At 50.6% G+C, this 17,822-nt stretch overlaps 1 protein-coding gene across 2 annotated transcripts in view; it reads left to right on the forward strand.

Annotated features, from left to right (window-relative positions):
• Positions 1-3,403: 3,403 nt before the first annotated feature.
• Positions 3,404-17,822, forward strand: part of DAAM1 (dishevelled associated activator of morphogenesis 1) — a 97,176-nt gene continuing 82,757 nt past the window's right edge. The window contains exon 1 of one of the 2 annotated variants that reach the window (XM_065684417.1): positions 3,404-3,491. The gene's annotated coding sequence lies outside the window, so the exon portion shown is untranslated. The remainder of the gene's footprint in view (positions 3,492-17,822) is intronic. The other variant, XM_065684418.1, reaches the window with a different exon arrangement.

Below are 17,822 nucleotides of genomic sequence, written 5' to 3' on the forward strand. Positions count from 1 at the left end.
TCAGGACGACAGCTCAAGGGCTGGTGGTTGGTTGCCAAAGGTTAGGCTGTGAAGAGTGATTTATAAAAGTTCAGATATGAAGCTAGCCTGGTAACAGAGGATTGGGATGACTTTAAAATACACAACCAATAAAGTGAAACAGGTTTATTCTCTGGCAAGCCACACTTACCCTGTGGAGTTTATTGCTGCAGGAGACCAGGAGAGGCTAGGAAAGAACTGGGAACAGTGAGAAGGAGGAAATCCACTTTACGAAATTGTGGCTTTGTTGAGATAAAACATACTTTCTTGCCTTAAAATCAAAAAAGTTCAGATTATGTTTTAACAGATTCCTCTAACGGACATAAAATCATAGAATAGTTCGGGTTGGAAAGGACCTCAAGATCATCTAGTTCCAACCCCCCTGCCATGGGCAGGGACACCTCACACTAAACCATCCCACCCACGGCTTCATCCAACCTGGCCTTGAACACTGCCAGGGATGGAGCACTCACAACCTCCCTGGGCAACCGATTCCAGTGCCTCACCACCCTAATAGGAAAGAATTTCCTCCTTAAATCCAATCTAAACTTCCCCTGTTTAAGTTTTAACCCGTTACCCCTTGTCCTGTCACTACAGTCCCTGACGAAGAGTCCCTCTGCAACATCCCTACAGGCTCCCTTCAGGTACTGGAAGGCTGCTATGAGGTCTCCATGCAGCCTTCTCTTCTCCAGGCTGAACAGCCCCAACTTTCTCAGCCTGTCTTCATATGGGAGGTGCTCCAGTCCCCTGATCATCCTCCTGGCCCTCCTCTGGACTTGTTCCAACAGTTCCATGTCCTTTTTATGTTGAGGACACCAGAACTGCACACAATGCTCCAGGTGAGGTCTCACAAGAGCAGAGTAGAGGGGCAGGATCACCTCCTTCGACCTGCTGGCCATGCTCCTTTTGATGCAGCCCGGGATACGGTTGGCTTTCTGGGCTGCGAGCGCACACTGAAGCTGGCTCATGTTCATTTTCTCATCACCCAACACCCCCAAGTCCTTCTCCGCAGGGCTGCTCTGAATCTCTTCCTTGCCCGATCTGTAGCTGTGCCTGGGATTGCTCCGACCCAGGTGTAGGACCTTGCACTTGTCATGGTTGAACTTCATAAGGTTGACATCAGCCCACCTCACAAGCGTGTCAAGGTCCCTCTGGATGGCATCCCTTCCCTCCAGCGTATCAACTGAACCACACAGCTTGGTGTCATCAGCAAACTTGCTGAGGGCACACTCAATCCCACTGTCCATGTCAGCGACAAAGATGTTGAACAAGATCAGTCCCAACACCAATCCCTGAGGGACACCACTTGTTACTGGTCTCCAGCCGCACACTGAGCCATTGACCACAAGTCTTTGCATGTGGCCATCCAGCCACTTCTTTATCCACCGAGTGGTCCATCCATCAAATTGATATCTCTCTAATTTAGAGACAAGGATGTAATGTGGGACAGTGTTGAACGCTTTGCACAAGTCCAGGTAGATGACATCAACAGTTTTACCCCTGTCCATCAGTTCCGTAGCCCCATCATAGAAGGCCACCAAATTGGTCAGGCAGGATTTCCCCTTAGTGAAGCCATGCTGGCTGTCACCAAGCACCTTGTTGTTTTTCATGTGTCTCAGCATGCCTTCCAAGAGAATCTGCTCCAAGATTTTGCCAGGCACAGAGGTGAGACTGACTGCTCTGTAATTCCCCGGGTCTTCCATTTTCCCCTTCTTGAAAATGGGGGTTATATTTCCTTTTTTCCAGTCATCGGGAACTTCACCTGACTGCCATGATTTTTCAAATACGATGGCCAGTGCCTTAGCAACTTCATTCGCCAGCTCCTTCAGGACCCGCGGATGGATTCCATCAGGTCCCACGGACTTGTGCGTGTTCAGATTTTTAAGATGGTCTCGAACCAGATCCTCTCCTACAGTGGGCCCAAGGTCTTCATTCTCACAGTCCCTGCGTCTGCCTTGCAAGACTTGGGTGGTGCAGTCAGAGCCTTTGCCAGTGAAGACCGAGGCAAAGAAGTCATTCAGAACCTCAGCCTTCTCCAAATCCTGTGTAGCCAGTTCTCCCGAGAGCTTCCACAGGGGGCCTATGTTGTCCCTAGTCTGTTTTTTGTTTGCTACATACCTGTAGAATCCCTTCCTGTTATCCTTAACATCGCTAGCCAAGTTTAATTGTAACTGGGCCTTAGCTTTCCTAACCTGGTCCCTAGCTTCCTGGACAACATCCCTGTACTCTTCCCAGGCCACCTGTCCTTGCTTCCACTTTTTATAAGCCTCTTTTTTCATAGGATTCCTGAGACTCTTGTACATTTTCCTCCCGGGATGGCAGAGACTGCTTGTTTGGAATCTGGATTCCAAATGAGTATATGGATTCCAAATCAATGTATGAAGCTGGAGGGTTGGGACTGAAACCATACAGGGTATGTTACAACTCTGTGGGTCCAATCCTGGTTTTATTTTGCAGATCAGAGCCTGTGGTGGAGCTTAGGTGGGCAGAAAAAGGCAGTGTCAGGCCTGTGAGTGTTTAACCTGACTTACACTTGCACGGATTCTATACAAACATACATTTCTGTCTCCCTCATACAGAAGGTCACCTAGGAGTCTGGATGGCTGTGTATAACCTGTCCCAGTTCTCATGTTACGTTTTGTTCCATGCTTTGGTATCAACACCATTAAGGATGTTCTTTCTTTACTTTCCCATCATTGGCCCTTCGTTTTTCTCTGTATCAATTTGTACAGGCTCCATACGAAAAACAATCCCTGTAAATCCCTTCCAGCCTTTCAAACCTTCCCATACAGTTGCTGCTGAGAAAAAAAATAATCACACAAGATGTAAATAGCTTGACCTCCCATCCAGGAAAAAAAAAAAAGCTAAAATGTTACACACTGTTAATTTTATCTGGAACTTCGGTTTGCACCAAAAGCAGTAATTGCTCATTCTGCATGAAGCACACAGCTTTATCTTGTGCAAGGAGGTTATTCCAGCGCACAGGGCAATTCAAGCATGAATCAGGTTGCTGCTCTGATTCACGTGGAACGGGAGCCCCTGGAAAACTGATTTCTTAAACCCGAGCTGACAAGCGGAGAACGCTGTAGTTCGGGAGGACTCCGTGGGGCCGCTGGGCCGCAGCGTGCCCGTGACCGCCCGTGTCTCCAGCCGGATGAAACCCGATCTTCACCGCCCGCCGCGGGGGGAGCTGGGCCCTCCCCGCCCGTCCCGCTGCAGGGGCTGCCCTGCGGGTCCTCGGCGGCGCCGGGCCCCGCCTCCCCCGCGCACCCACACCGCGGCCCCGCCGGCGCAGCCCGCGCGTCACCACGGCTCCCGGCGGCGGGGGGAAGGGGCGTGGCGATGGTGGTGACGTCAGCGCGCGGGGCGGGGCCGCGCGGGGCTGGGCGGGGTGGCCGCGGCCCATTGTGGGCAGGGGCCGGGCGGGCTCCGGGCCGCGCAGGGCAGCGGCGGCAGGTACGGCTGGTCCGCGGGTGAGTGCGCTGCCCCGGGAAGCGGCTGTGCCGCCGCTTGCCCCTTCTCCCTGCTCGGGCTGGGTGGGGTTTGGCGGGGGGCGGGTCTGGAGCTTTGCCCTTCTTCCGTGCCTGGCGGGCGCTGGCCGTTGCCGGGGGGGTAGGGCGCGCCGGCAGTGGGGCGGGGGTCCGGGGCTTCCCCGCACTCGGGACTGCGTTTCCCCCGCCGTAGAGGTGGTGGGGAGGCCGGAGCCGAGCCCACGCTCCACCGCGGGGCGCTGCGTGGGGTGGGGAGGAAGGCGCCGGGGCCCCGCGGTGTGGCCCCTAACCTGGCTCTGTACTGAGAATACAGAGCCTCCCGGCGTCCCGGCCCGCGGTCCCGCGGGGCCTGGCGTGCTCTGCGGCCCCGTTGTGGCTTGGGCGAGTGCGGCCGGCCCGGGGCCCCGCGGTGCCCGGGCGGTGCCCGCCCTGTGGACGCCGGGCAGGGGGCGCCCACGGGCGGGCGTGGATGCGGGATGCTGCTGCTCCGCGTTCTCCATGGCAACGCCGCCCAGGGCGGCTTCGTCCCCGGCTCCTGCTGGCACGGCGAGTCCCTCCCCTGCGGCAGCTCCAAACGGGGCTTAGGCATGTGACCCCATGCTTATCCCCGGAGCTCCAGGGATGGGGTTCCCCCCTCTGAGCAAAGCGGGTCTGGGGGAGTCTCTGCCCCCCACCCATGCCTCCTCTTCAGGTACAGCCATTTGGGGCTGCCTGATGGTCTGTATGTGTGGAGCCACCGGTGCTGGTGTAAAACACCTTGCTGTGGACACAGTATGGTCCAGCCTGATGCGCTGATGTGGGAGTAGATTTCAGCACATCTCACTGTTTGGCTATGGCTATGCCAGTGGTGGAGGATGTTTGTGGCAAAGGCACCCACCAGTAAGCTGCCAGATGGAGTGATCCGGTATGCCACTGGCCGCACCAGGATGGAGATTTTGGGAGGTTCCGGTTAGGGGCCTGCATAGAGGAAAGACTGCATGCAGGCTTTGGGGGTTGGCACCCGTTGCCATTGGCATGCATTGGCTGTGGTTGGATCCTGCCTGATACTGACTTGCTTGGCACCTGTCATCAAAAGTCAGCAGTGGGATTTCATCCTTGGGGTCCTCCCCACTTGCTGATAGCCGTGCTGGGTCTTGTGTTGGTGCATGTGTGAAACAGGTTTTCTGCATCTTTAAGTGATCAAGGTTAATTTAAGGCAAAAATGGATGATAATTCTTCCCTCACAAAAGCCGTTGAGCCAAGGGGGCTGTGTGCTGCCAAACCAGGGGCAAGGAGCTCCCTGCAGAAGTTGGAAGTAGGGGTAAATCAGAGGACACAGCTGAGCCCCCTTTGCCAGGTGCTGGTGTGAGGGATGTCCATGGGCGAAGGCTGCCCTGGTGGTTTTGGACAAGCCTGAGCGCTGCAGACACTCGGCATTGTGCAACCAGACGGCTTCTCCCGGCTGCAGCAAGAGGAATGGGACAACAAGGCTTTTTTAATGTATTTTTTTTCCTCTTCTCTAGAGGTTGATTCTAAGACTGTACATAAAATCGAGTGGTGATGTATATTTAGACCACCATAGTGCAACCTTCTTATCCTCCCTTGCTGAAAACAGTATATGCTGAAGCCATCGGTGTTCTCTGCTTGCCCCTCTTTTGGTCCCCCCTGGAATAAATGGGTCCTGCAGCATCCAGACCTTTTTCTGTGGATGCTGGAGTTCATTTTGGTGTGCACTGCCCCCCCAGGCCCTATGGCTCCTATGGCTTGGGTATCCACCTTGCTATTCCTTCATTAATGAGTGACTCGCCTTGCTTTTCCCGTGGCCATGCACTGGGACCTGCCCCTGCTCCATTGAGAGCAGGAAGCACAAGACAAAGTCCACGATATCCAACTGCCTGACAACGTGTGACACCAGGACAGCAGGAAGCACTGACGTTTCCTGGCTCCAGCCAGCTCTCCACTCGTGTGTGGCTCTGCGGTGGTGCCCCTGCCCCAGCCCTTGAGCTTTTGGCTCCAGCCAGCCAGGCATGTGCACCAGTCTGCATCCTGGCCTCCACCCTGGGCAGGCAAACAGGATGGGTGAGGTGTAAAATCAGCACCGAATCTGCTCCCCTGGGCTTGAAACAGAGTCAAACCGGTCTTGACCTGAGCTTGCTCCTTATCTGACCCTTTGTTTGTGGGAGGGAGCAGGAAAGGGACAACCACAACGGGCTGGCTCCTCCAGTCCCAGATGAGCCCTCCTGCTGAGGATGGGCAGGAGCTGGGGACAGCTGGTCTAACTGGGTCATGTTTATATCCCTTTGCTTCTGTGCTTTGTTTTGGTTTCTTTCTCCTCCTCTCCTGCACTGTCGTTGTCACAGCTGAGGAACCCAGAACAGAGGAGTCATGGCGCTGTTGGGTGGCCGGGCTCCTTGCAAATATTGTTGTCTAGCTGGACAGGAGCTTGGCTCCTATTGCTTCATCCTCCTGTTTCGCTGTTTGCATGTGTTGACCACTGGGACAGGTTCACTGCCTGAAGGTCTTTGGCTGATAAGCTTATACGAGCCCACCACGTGCACAGGTAGCTGCGTTTATAACCTGAATTGGTTAAAACCTGGCTGGGGATGCCGGTAGATGTGCTGCGCAGAGCTGGTGGTCTTCTACTCCTCCTGCTGCACAGATACGCACTCAGCAGCTCCTACGTGGCCACTTTTATCTCTGAAGTATTAATAAATGAAGCTTGTCTATTTATGTGAGCCTTTTTAAGAGGCTGGTGGGGCTGCCTTGAAGGCTTGCTCGGCACTACAAATATTCAGAGCGTTTTTGTGTGTGTGTTCTAGCAGTCGATAAGCCAGGGCATCCAGCTGTCAGCTTTGGAGATTGCCAAAGCCTGCTCAGCGACATTTCTGCAGGCTTTGCTCACGAAAGAGGATTTTGTTGGACGCTTTGGTTTCTGACTTGATGCTGGTAATTACGTTTCTTAACTTGGCTTCAGAAAGCTGTCACTGCCATGGAGTGACTGGTGAGGCCATGTGGAGCAGGATGCGCTTGTTCTGCTGGAATTGAGTGTGACCTAACTATGGTTCTTCAGCATGAGTTGTTGCTTTTTCTTCATACCTTTTTTTTTTTAAATATATATAAGTAAAACTTTTTCAGAAAGGGAAGAAAAATCTTATGTTTTACTGCTGCGCTGTTAAGCTTGCGTGGACCTGCTGGGACAGCTGTTTATCTGCAAGTTGTGGCAGCCGAATGCTGTAAAATTCAGATCATGTCCATATTGATTTTTTTTGTTCCTCCCTCTTTTAAGATGATTGTATGTCTACTTTTTGCTCTTGCACCACAACAGACATCATTGCTGTGTTGAAAAAGAGGTGATCTGAACCAAAGGGCTGTAAACTGGGGAAGAAATACTGAATGTCTGATCCTAACTTCCGTGTTGGTTAATCTAGAGTTTAAGTCATATATATTTACTTACCCTAAGTGCTTACCATACTAGGGGATGAGAGAAACAACTAGTAAGGGATTGGAAAAGTAGGTAAATATGCCAGCAGAAGCTTTTCTGCATATTGCATTAGTTCCCTCACCCTTAATGAATTTTTTAAACTTTCTATTTAATGCAAAAAAGAAAAAATAAAGGGTCCTCAGCCCCTTTCTTGCAAGATGCTGGTTGTGATCTGCTGTTTGCCCTTGATACTACTTTTCCCCCAGCGCTTCCTCAACCTGAGCTGGGCTGGGAGAAGAGCTGTGCTGGTGCCTTTTTACCCTCCTGCCCTTTCAGGAGATCATTTGCACTTGGTATCTCTTGTCCTCATGGTATGTGGTAATGTTTTGGAATATGCTGAAGAACCAGGAGCTCTGGGGTACTGTAAAAAAATCTCAGCTCGGTGAGTCATAAAGCTTTCAAATCTTTGTGGCTACTCAGGAGAAAACCAAGGAGGTGGAGATGAGAGAAGCAGCCTGGCGCACCATGAAGACGTGGTTAGATGATTGGAGAGTTTGGTGATCTGAGCCAACAGCTCTTTGTTTCATGATTGGTTAATTTGCTGTAATTCAGGTGCCTGGGCCACACCAAATTAACACGTGAAGTTGTCTGAACATCTGGTCTGTGTTTTCCTTGCGGTGAAGTTGGGTGGGGTCATTCCCAAGGGCGTCCTGGCCCATGCTGCACCCAGGTCTGAAGCAACCTCTGTGCACTCCATGTGAATCTCTCCTCACCCCATCCTGTTCGTGCTACCTCCTGCATTCACCACCAGTCCTTTGGGGGCTTTTGTTGTGAATTCGCTGACTGGAAGAGGTTTGTGCTACATACAGCACCTGGGTGAGAAGGTCGCTCCTGGCCTCTTCCTAAATCAGCCAAATGGATGGTCTGGCCCAACCTAGTGACAGTCATTGAGGAGTCAGTATTATCATGACTCAGTAAACTCATGGGCTGAGTTGCCTTGAGAATATTTGTGTTCAAAGCATTGTCTTGACCCACTGGAGGAGCCGTGCTGGTGGATGGGCATGTTCTTGCCCACCGCAGCACATGCCGGCTGGTGATCTTGGCAGTGCTGACTGGCACTAATGTGTCAAACCACCTGAACAGAGTTGTTCTTGCCGTGTTTCTTTGCAGAGGACATGCCAGTTGCTTCACTTCTGATTGTATTTTTCTTGTATGTTGCTGTGGAGCTCTCTTGCTGAACTCTTCTGGACTTAGCAGTGAGGAAATATGGCAGCTTGTCCACAGTGTGGTTAGTAAGAGATGGTGTGTTGCTGTTTGGAGGCATCCTTGTCTTTCTCAACCCAAGGAACTGAGTTCCCTGGTGCTCACTGAGCCTGGTGCATGATTGAAGACTTATTCGCCTTGCCAGACAAGTGGCTTCATGTTTCGCCTTCTGCATTCCTCTGTGTGAGGATTGCATAGAGATGCGCTTTCAGCTACGTGCTGCTTACCTGAATCATGTCTTCTCTATGCACGCAGCTGAAGCGCCTGGAAGTCAGGGCTGGCCCTCTCCAGGCTGCTCCATGGATGTGTGAGTGTTTTTACAAGAGGGTGAATGAAATATGTGTGGAGGGTGTGGTGGAGGAGCAGCAGGAGTGTCCGGCTCTGGCTCTCGTGGTGATTGCGACTGTTGCTGCTTTTACCACCACTCCTGAAGGAACAGTTTTCAGAAGATGAACCCAGTGACCCACTTCCCAAGCTCTGGATTTGGGCTGTTGCCAGGAGTTTTGCTCTGAGGCTCTTCATGCCTTGCACAGATCTTGCACTGGCCCTGTGTGGAAAGCTAAAAGCAATGCAGCAGCAGCCAAACACCAGGAAGAGAAGAAGGCCTCAATTAATTCATCTAACCTGTGTCCATCCTCAGGAGTGTAGAGGAAAACACAGCGTGATCGCCAGGTGTTAGTCGCTCCCTGCTGCTTGTTTTTCACATGGGGCTTTCAAGGCAGTCTCCCCGTGGCAATGAGGTAGGCTGCTGGTATACTCTGCGTCAGGGCACTGTGACAGGAGTGAGGCAGTTCAAAACCGTCAGAATTGTGCCATTTGGAGGCTGATTCGGGTGGGAGAGAGTGCTGCATGAAACGCCAGCAGCTGGACTCTATAGCAATATGCAAAACTTAGCTAGGGAACTTGGCAGCTTTTTGGGAAGGCTCTGTGGGGCGTTGGTTCCTTTGATGCTTTGTAGGAATGAGGATCAGCTTCGTCTCCTGATGGAGGTCCTTCTAGCAAGCAGGGCATCCTCAGAGATGTTAAGGTTGAGCATTTGAGGGTAGACTGTCAACAAGCAGGAAAGTGCATGCACCATTTTCGGACAGGAACAAACCCCCATACCCTGAGGCTGCAGAGCTGGGGCTGTGCTCTGCACCCGGGAAGCAGCTCTGCACTGCTTGGGTGGGGAGAGAGGACGGTGCTTGTCCTGAAAATCAAAGAAAAACTGGAATGTGAGAATGGGATGCAGAAAGGGCACTGTTCTGGGGTGGGACCTGCAGTTGTTTAGGTCTGGGTTGTGGGAGGAAAAGTGCAATGGGGCAGGGTGGTGGAAAGAACCGTGGCATTTTATGCTGCTCAGGTGATGTCTTAGCAGCTTGGTGCCTGTTACAGGGAATGCCTGCTAGCAGCAGGTCTTGCTCCCAGCTCCAGCAGGGAGGAGAAGGATGGGGGAACAATGTGGAGACCAGTTACCCTACCCCAAACAAGCAAGATGAATTGCTTGCTATGGCATGGCCATGAAGGCAGTGCAGCTGGGATGTTCTCTGGCTCAGTTGTGCTGCATGACATTTAGCTTAGGCTGGGGTGGGTCTGCCCTGCTGCTGTTCCTGAGTGTTTCCGTGGAGCCACGTGTCCATCACCTGGTTCATGAGTTTTGTTTTGGTTTTTTTTTTCCTGGGTACCTCTTCCTTGCTTGGCCTCAGCATCTTCTAAATGAGTGGTGCTTAGAGGAGCTGTGAACTCTGGTGTGCCATCCTGGACTGTCTGTGCCAGCTGGGTCCAGTGCAGCTGTTCTCTTCAAGGATGCTTGTGTGGATGTAAACAACTATAAACCTGTTTGTGTAAAGCTTTCTGTCCTGTGGCTGCCAGGCACCCTTTGCACTCCCATTGCTTCATGCTGCTGCTCCTGGAAACCACAGCACCTTCTCTCCTGGGCCAAACCTGAAGATGGGGGAGATAAAGCTGGGGAGGTGGATACCCTTGCTGTGCCTGGCTTTCACAGAAATTGCGTGCAAAAGACGCTTCATTTACTGTGGTTTTCTTCCCTCCGCCCCCAAGGCACTGGGAGTGTCTGGGCTGCGGCTGCATGCCCAGTGGAGGGAAGAGAGGCTGCTCTCTGCCTTAATGTCAGGTTTTTTGGATGCATGATGATTTTCAGCTGCCCTGTTTTGCTTGGCACTGTTCTCATTGCATATCCCATGCATGACTTTCAGCTGCTGTTGCCTCTGCCGAGGGACACTTGCCCAGCTCGCTCCTGGGCAGCCTGGTGTTGGACCTTCCCCAGCTATAAGGGAGAAGAAGCCCCGTGGTGTTGCTGCCTTGAGTTTTCTCCGCCAAGTATGGGGCTTCTCCCATCCCTATCCCAGTTTCTTAGCCTCCATGTGTGGGAGTCAGCAGGGTTAAGGCTGTTGGGAGCCTGGTGGTGCCAGGCGAGCGTCAGCCAAAAGAAGAGCTGAACTTGCAGATCTGTAAGTCACGCCAAGGACTGTTTGAACTGCACTAATCCCTGGTGCCTCCAAAGCAACCTTGTTTACAAGAGTGGGTGCTTCAAACAGGTATTCTGACAGATATTTTACATAAGCCATTCGCTTACCAAAGCTCTCTGGGTAAGAGAGGTGGTTTTTGAGACCTCAGCCCATGTGCCACCTCCCTACTGCAGCATTTTGGAGGCATCCTGCAAAGAGGCTGGAGGCTTTCTGGGGGCAACTCGGATCCATTTATAAACTCCAGCTCCTTTTATCTTCTGTGAAGAGTGCCACTTGGCAAATTGCATGTGAAATAGCTGGTGGCTCTGGAGCCATGAGAAATCTCTACCCATCACACAGAGCAAAAAGATGTCAAGGAAAATTTTTGGAGCATGCTAAATATTGTAATCCCTGCAGTCAGTTTGCTTGTGGGTATGGAGCTGGAAATGAGTCTTTATGCTCATCGTTTTCTCACATTTACTGTTGTATTAGAAGGTGCTGCTGCTCTTCCATTCACCAGGTTCAACAACATTTGCCATCCCAAGTGGTGCAGCAGTGGTCATAGTTATGTTCAAACCACAGTGATGTACAGAGGGGTGTGATTTGGGTTACGTAGTCATGAAATTGTGCCATTCCTTTAGCTGGCATTCCTTTAGCTACCCTGTAGCATGACAGCTTTCAGCATGAGAAAGAGTAAAGAAGAACTTTAACCTCAAAATACTCAGCGGGTAGATTTCCAAAGTATCACTCATAGTTGCATCAGAGGAAGCTCTGTTGACTTTGCACTGGGGGTGAGGCTGAACTGGGTGAGAGATGTGTGAGACACCGGGTAAGGGATGTGTGGTGATGTGTCTCACAGCTGTAGCTCGGTTGCCTCATGTCCGTATTTTTTCCCTTTAGCCTCATGTTTTGGACTATGTCTTTCATTTTGATGGGAGTTAGGGTGAGACTGTGTCTTTGGGGTCTGGCATCCCTGGTATGCCATGAGGTGCTGGAGGAATTAAAGAGGGACCCATCCCTGGGGATGCCAAAAGCTGAGCTCCAGCTGTGGCAACGAGCTGTTACCATGTGTCCTGAGATGCATGGGGTGAGGGGGGAAGCCAAACAAAACACATCTAACAGTCATCTTATCAGATAATGTCACTGGGATGTCCTTACCCAGCCCCTGGGCTGTGTTTGGTGCTGCTAATTACAACTTCTCTTGCTGCTGAAAGTGAGAGTTTGAATCTGCTCACTCTGGGGTTCCAGCTGCAGCTCTCTGGGACAGCACCAGCCCTATATATCCAAGCCTAGCAAGCCTTGGATTTGTGAGCACTAGTTGTGGTTGAAGAAGGTCTTGGAAAAACACCTCTCTGGCCCTCTGCCATATAGCAAACCCTCCTGCTGCAAAAGGCTTTTGCAAAGATGCTCTGGAGCTTGAGGGATATTCCTATAAAGGTCCAAAACACAGCTGCCGCTGTCCTTTCTGGTTCTGGCCTTGCTCTGTCCTGCTGGAGTATCCACAGCTCTGCTCTCCCTTGGGTGCAGTGCTTCCTGCTGAGCCGAATTGGCTCAGGTTTGGGAAAATAAACCGACCTCCTGTGCCAGAGCTGGGGGGAGTCCCAGGCTGTTGCACAAGGAGGGGAGGTTGTAACCAAACAACCCTTTCATCGCCTCTCTACCTGGCTCCGCAGCGCTGTAATTGCGTTGCTGTCTGATTTATAATATGCTGCGTTTGGAGGACAGCTTTATGTTCTTGTTTCTAAGCTCTTGTGTAACTCCAAGAGGGGAAACTATCACTAACCTTTCCATTTTATGCATGGTTTTGTTTCTGTTTGGAGTTCCGTATTCTGAAAGCTTGTGGGATACTGCTGTTGGGGGTGTGGTGTTGCTCAGCTTGTGCCACACATCTGGGCAGAGGAGCAGAATGGTCTCTTACCTGAGCTTGTGGGATGTGCAGTGATTTCCCAGCACCAGCTCCAGCTCATGCAGCACCCAGTGCAGGTGGATATTCACAGCTTGCCAGTGCTGATCTAACCCCAAGCCTATTAAAAGCCCATAGGATTGAATCTTCCCCTTCCTCCTCCTGCTTCCTCCCCCTCGCTTGCTTTTCAACACCGGGTTTGTGCATAAATCATCTAGGATGTGATCACACAGGAAATTTGCGACATTTATTTATTTATTTATTTATTTATTTATTTATTTATTTATTACAACTAAGTTAGGAAGTGAATTCCGCTCTCTGGGGTTTCAGTCTTGTGCTCTTTAATCATGAGATTCTGCATCTTTTCTACTCTGTTGCTTGTGACATGACGTCTTCTCGGCTGCATAAGCTTTTCCTCTGCTGCCTGCCCACAGAAACAATAGATTCTGGAAATGCTCTTGAATGTATGGGGATTGCTGTGGAAAATGCAGATTGGATCTATGTGAGGTCTTTTTGTTGTTACTTTATTTACCACTTGGTTATCCTTTTCCTTAAAGAAAAGCAAAGCCCGTGTTCTTGCAGAATTCATTGCTTCTGATGTGTTACTTGGTGGAAGTAACATGCTCAGAATACTGCATTCCTTTGTGCATCTTTATTTTCATTTTCTTTGTTGGTGGGAGCTTAAGGAGTATAATGGGCAGATTAACAACTGTATTTGTGGAGTAACCCATCTTTGTGCAGGTCTGGCTAGAAACCAATTAAGCTTGTCTTGATCTCTAAATGAGATTTCTGTCCAACGCCTTACCCAACTGCCTTTTGCATCCATTAATAGCAGGGTGGGATGAAAATAGCTGAATGTGTAAAGATCGCATGTTGGATAAATAGAGAGGCGTTGGTTGCGGGGAGGTTCCCCAAGATCCATGCAGACTGGTGCTTCTTTGTGTGGTTGTTTCATAGCTCTGGTGCTTAAGACGTGGGATTAGGTATATTTGGCTGCTAGTGTGCAGTCCCCTGTGACAGCAGCCGTGGGGTCCCAAGCGGAGCTGCTGTATAAATAGAGAACGTCCTGTGGACTTCATTAATGTACCAGTCTCTGTCCCTGGGGTGAGACCAGGCTGTGTTCCCGAGCAACTTGCGACTCTCAGCTGTGGGTCTCCCAGAGCGCCTTGTCCTGGGTGTATCCCCCCCGGCCTTGGGTTGCTTTTTAGCCTGGGAAAGCCCTGTGTCTTTGTGGCACATGGCATCACCAGGCTGGGGGACCCTGCCTGCGTGGTGCTTGCTGCTGCAGTGGTGAAAACCAGTCCAGGAACGGCACTTCAGTGTGGCGGTTTTGAAGAGAACTAACTAAAGATGACTTTAATAAACCGTGCCTCCAGGGAACCCTTGTATCTCTGTCCCGGGCTGTTTCTGCATCAAGATAAGGTTGCAGAGCAGCTGGATTTGTGCTCTGCTTTGGGAGGGGTTGGTGGGGGAAGGGCAGCAGGGCTTCTTTAAGGGTGCACGCATTCGTTACGATCACCTTCATTTGTAAAGTAACTACAGACAAGCCGTGCACAGGGTAATGGTACCTTCTTCCCTGAATGCTTGGCTTCTCTGTCACGACCGAGCAGTGGCGAGAGTGATCGCAGGGGAAGGGGGGGAAGAAAACGCCGGGTGAACTGTGCTCCCTTTGTTGGAGAGGATCCTGTTTTCCTCATCCCAGCCCCCCGGCTCCCACCCACTGCTGCCGCCCCCACTCCCAGCCGGCAGCGGGGGCTTTGCCGGCGGTGGGTTACGGGATATTGGTAGTGTGATCGCATTGTGCTCGTGCAAGGGTGTACTGCTGCAGGTGTGCCATAGCATACAGGAGACCTTGATCCTCTCCTGTGGGTGTACAAACCAGCCTCTCCATGCACACCCCATGCTTTGCTTCCATTGCTCTGCTTTTTAAAGTTCAAAAGCTCTTAGATTACTTGTGGAAGTGCTGCTTAATTCTTCCAGTGTAAAAGTCCCCAGTGATGCTGGTCTAAAGAAATTCTGTGTCATGTTGAAGCCCATGTGCCACATCAGGGAGGATGGTCATCTTGTGGTCTTCAACATCTTGGCACAGCCAAACTCAGTGCCTTCTTTTAGAGGGGAAATTTGGTTCAGTTTGGAAGTCCCGGGTCCACAGAGACTGGATCAAGATGAGGCAAGTGCCTTGTGGAGTGCCATGACAAAGGCAAAAACCTCAGAAAAAAATCCAAAACTGATATGACTGGAAGATGGTTTTGGTGTTTGGAAGGAGTGCTATGGAGAAGAGGGGGTGGGATGGCACCCCTCTGCCTTTAAGGCTGGGACTGTTTGCTTTGTGGGATATCCTTGACTGAAAAGCCAGAGAGTTTTAATGCCATTGAGACAGAAAATACTGGGACTCCTCCAGACTTCATCCCGTTGTGGGGCTGAGCTGGCATGGTACAGTGATCTGATGTGGCGTGGTAGTAATGCTTCATGGAGGTACCATCTCCTAGGAGAAAATGTAAAAATAACCATGCCTTTGGCAGTGTCTTTGATTTGCGTGAGACCGCAGCAAATGAGATGGGGGAAGAAATGTTATTGATGGAAATTAGGCAGGAAAAATGAGCGCTTTCCCAGGAGGCAGATCTGAAGCAAGGGTCCTGAAGATCGTGAAGGAAATGTCGTCACCCTCTTCCCATCCTATACGGGGCTGCAGGGGACACAGTGGAGCTGGGTTCTGGAGCAGTTAGAGGGGAGACCCCGTTGTCCCCCATCCTCCTTTTCTTCACTTTAGGCTGAAGAAGTGCAGCACCATGCAGGCTACTGCACCTCGTTCCTTTGCCGTGGCTCTAGGGTCTAGATGGGTGATGTAAACCCTTGCTAGACTGTATCCTGGCTAAGGCTTTAGCAACCTATTGTATCTGTTCCGCTGCCTCTTTCTGTGTATTTTCACTTTCAGGTCTTTGATGGAGCAGGTCTGTTCCTCCTTGGCGGGGCACTAAGTTGTGGAGCTAGGAAGAATAAATCTGTGGGAGGTGTGCTTGTTGGCAAACAAGAGCTCCTAGTATAAGCAGGCTTAGCTAATTTAATCTGCAGTGGACCCAGTCTCCTTTGTCTTCCAGTTGAGTTAAATATACCCTTTGAATTGGGGTTACGGTGCTAACTACCATTTTGATTATGCCAGACATGCTAACACAGGACACAGCTAGCTTCCTTCAAACAGAGCTGGGAGGAGACTGGTATGGGGCATCTCATGTCCAAGACCCACACTGTTCTCTCCTGCTAACATGTATCTGGACCACAGCCGAGGTGCAGGATGCTCGGCAGACAGCTTCGTGGAGATCTCTAGCTCTGGGGTTTCAGGCAGTGCAGATTTTGGAAGCACTAGATCTTGCATCGTAGCCTTAAGTTTTCCATTGTCTGACAGATTTTAAAGTTTAGTGGCCATGCTGAAGCTACCTGGGCATGGCTGATGGCTTCAGGACAGGAAAATCAGCTCTTGCCATCTTTGCAGAATTCCCAGAGGCAGCAGTTCAGTGTATCTGGATGCAAAGTGATAAAAATCTGTTGGTCAGCTGCAGCAGCAATTGGAAGAAGTTTTAGTCTTGGAAGGCAAAAGGGAAATTGAATACTAGTGGGAAAACTCGGTGAGGAAAGGCTGAGAGAGTTGGGATTGTTCAGCCCGAAGAAGAGAAAGCTCTGCAGAGACCTTATTGCAGCCTTTCAGTACTTAAAAGGTGCCTATAAGAAAGATGGGGAGAGGCTTTATTTTAAAATTTTTAAACAGAAAGAGGGGAGATTCAGGCTGGATGTGAGGTAAAATTCCTTTACAATGAGGCTGGTAAAATTTTGGCACAGGTTGCCCAGAGAGATTATGGATGCACCATCCCTGGAGACATCCAAGGCCAGGCTGGATGTGGTTCTGGGCAGCTGATCTAGTTGAGGATGTCACTGCTCATTGCAAGGGGTTGGACTAGATGAGCTTTGGAGGTCCCTTCCAACCCAAACTATTCTGTGGTCCTATGTATTAGTCCAAAGGTGCCACCTGGGAACTTACGTACCAGGCATTAAGATCAGCAAATTGTGGCTCTGTGTGTTGGGAGCCCCTGGCCTCTGCATTGGTGCTCTGTGGGAGCTGCTGGGTGGATGTGTGTGCTTTATCTCCCAAGGTTTGTCTTGTGTGGCAGCATCTCAGAGTCTTCTGTATTTGACCCCATGAGAGTCCTCAAGAGTCACAGCAACAGCTAAGAAGCACTGCTGCATCTGCTCTGGGGTGCCACTCTCAAAGCCAAGAGTTGCTTTGTCGTTTCAGCCTTCAAAATAGCCAAGAAAGCCAAGTTCATCAGAGAGCTGTAAGGAAATGTGGCTTTAGGGCCTCCAATATCAGCAACTTCTGAGTTAAATAACCAGTGAGAGTCATGCAGGTGACTTGTGCTGGCATTTGCTGTAAGCTGGCAAACCACTATTTGCTGTTTGCTGATCTGCAGTATGTGACCAGTTTATCCCTGAGCAGCTGGATTTAACTCTCTGATCCACCTGCGTGCTGGCAGCCCTCCCTCTGATGATTGATTGCTTCTATTATTTAAAAAAATATAAAAAAATCAACCAAAACTCTTGGAGAAGGATAATTAACCTGCTTGAGGTGTTTAAGGGGATGAATTTCTCTTTACTTTGAATAAGTAATTAAATAAATAAATAAATGTATTAAAAATCATGGTACCTAAAAGAATAAGCTGCTGACGTGCTTTATCCCTGGTTCAGTACACAGATGGAATGGGGAGGCAAATTTTAAATAAAACTTAAGATAACTCCGCAGCTTCTGTGGCGATGCCTGAGGTTGTGAGTTCAGAAAAGCAGAAAGTTGCTTTCCAGGCCAGTCTGTGCTTTCCTGGCATCTCAAGAGCAGAACAGCATTCTACCATGGTGTCCGTTTTCAGCCTTGAGAGGTGTGGCGTTGGTGAGATCCATCTCCACGTCCTTACGTGGGCTGTTCTGAAAGCAGAGATGTTTCCACAAGTACAGTCAAAAGGTTCCATGCAAGGGTGAAAGCCCCAGTGCGTCGTGGCATGTCCTCAGCCCTCTGCCCCTTCATCCTCCGTGTTTGCTGGGCTTCATATTCCTGTATGACACCTTTGTGGTTCACTCTGGCGTGACACTGACTTTAAGGGTGTATTTGTGCTTGTTCTGTATTGCTTTGAGTGTGTACAGGCAGCAGCTGAAGGGAAGTGTGTGGTGCTCAGGGACAGTCAAGGGCTCATCTGCCTTGCCTGGGTACCTGCTGTGCCACAGTGAGAGTTTACAGGTTATTTTAGGGGTGGTATTCT

The sequence above is a fragment of the Lathamus discolor genome, chromosome 6 (assembly GCF_037157495.1).
Source record: "Lathamus discolor isolate bLatDis1 chromosome 6, bLatDis1.hap1, whole genome shotgun sequence".
Taxonomy (NCBI): Eukaryota; Metazoa; Chordata; class Aves; order Psittaciformes; family Psittacidae; genus Lathamus; species Lathamus discolor.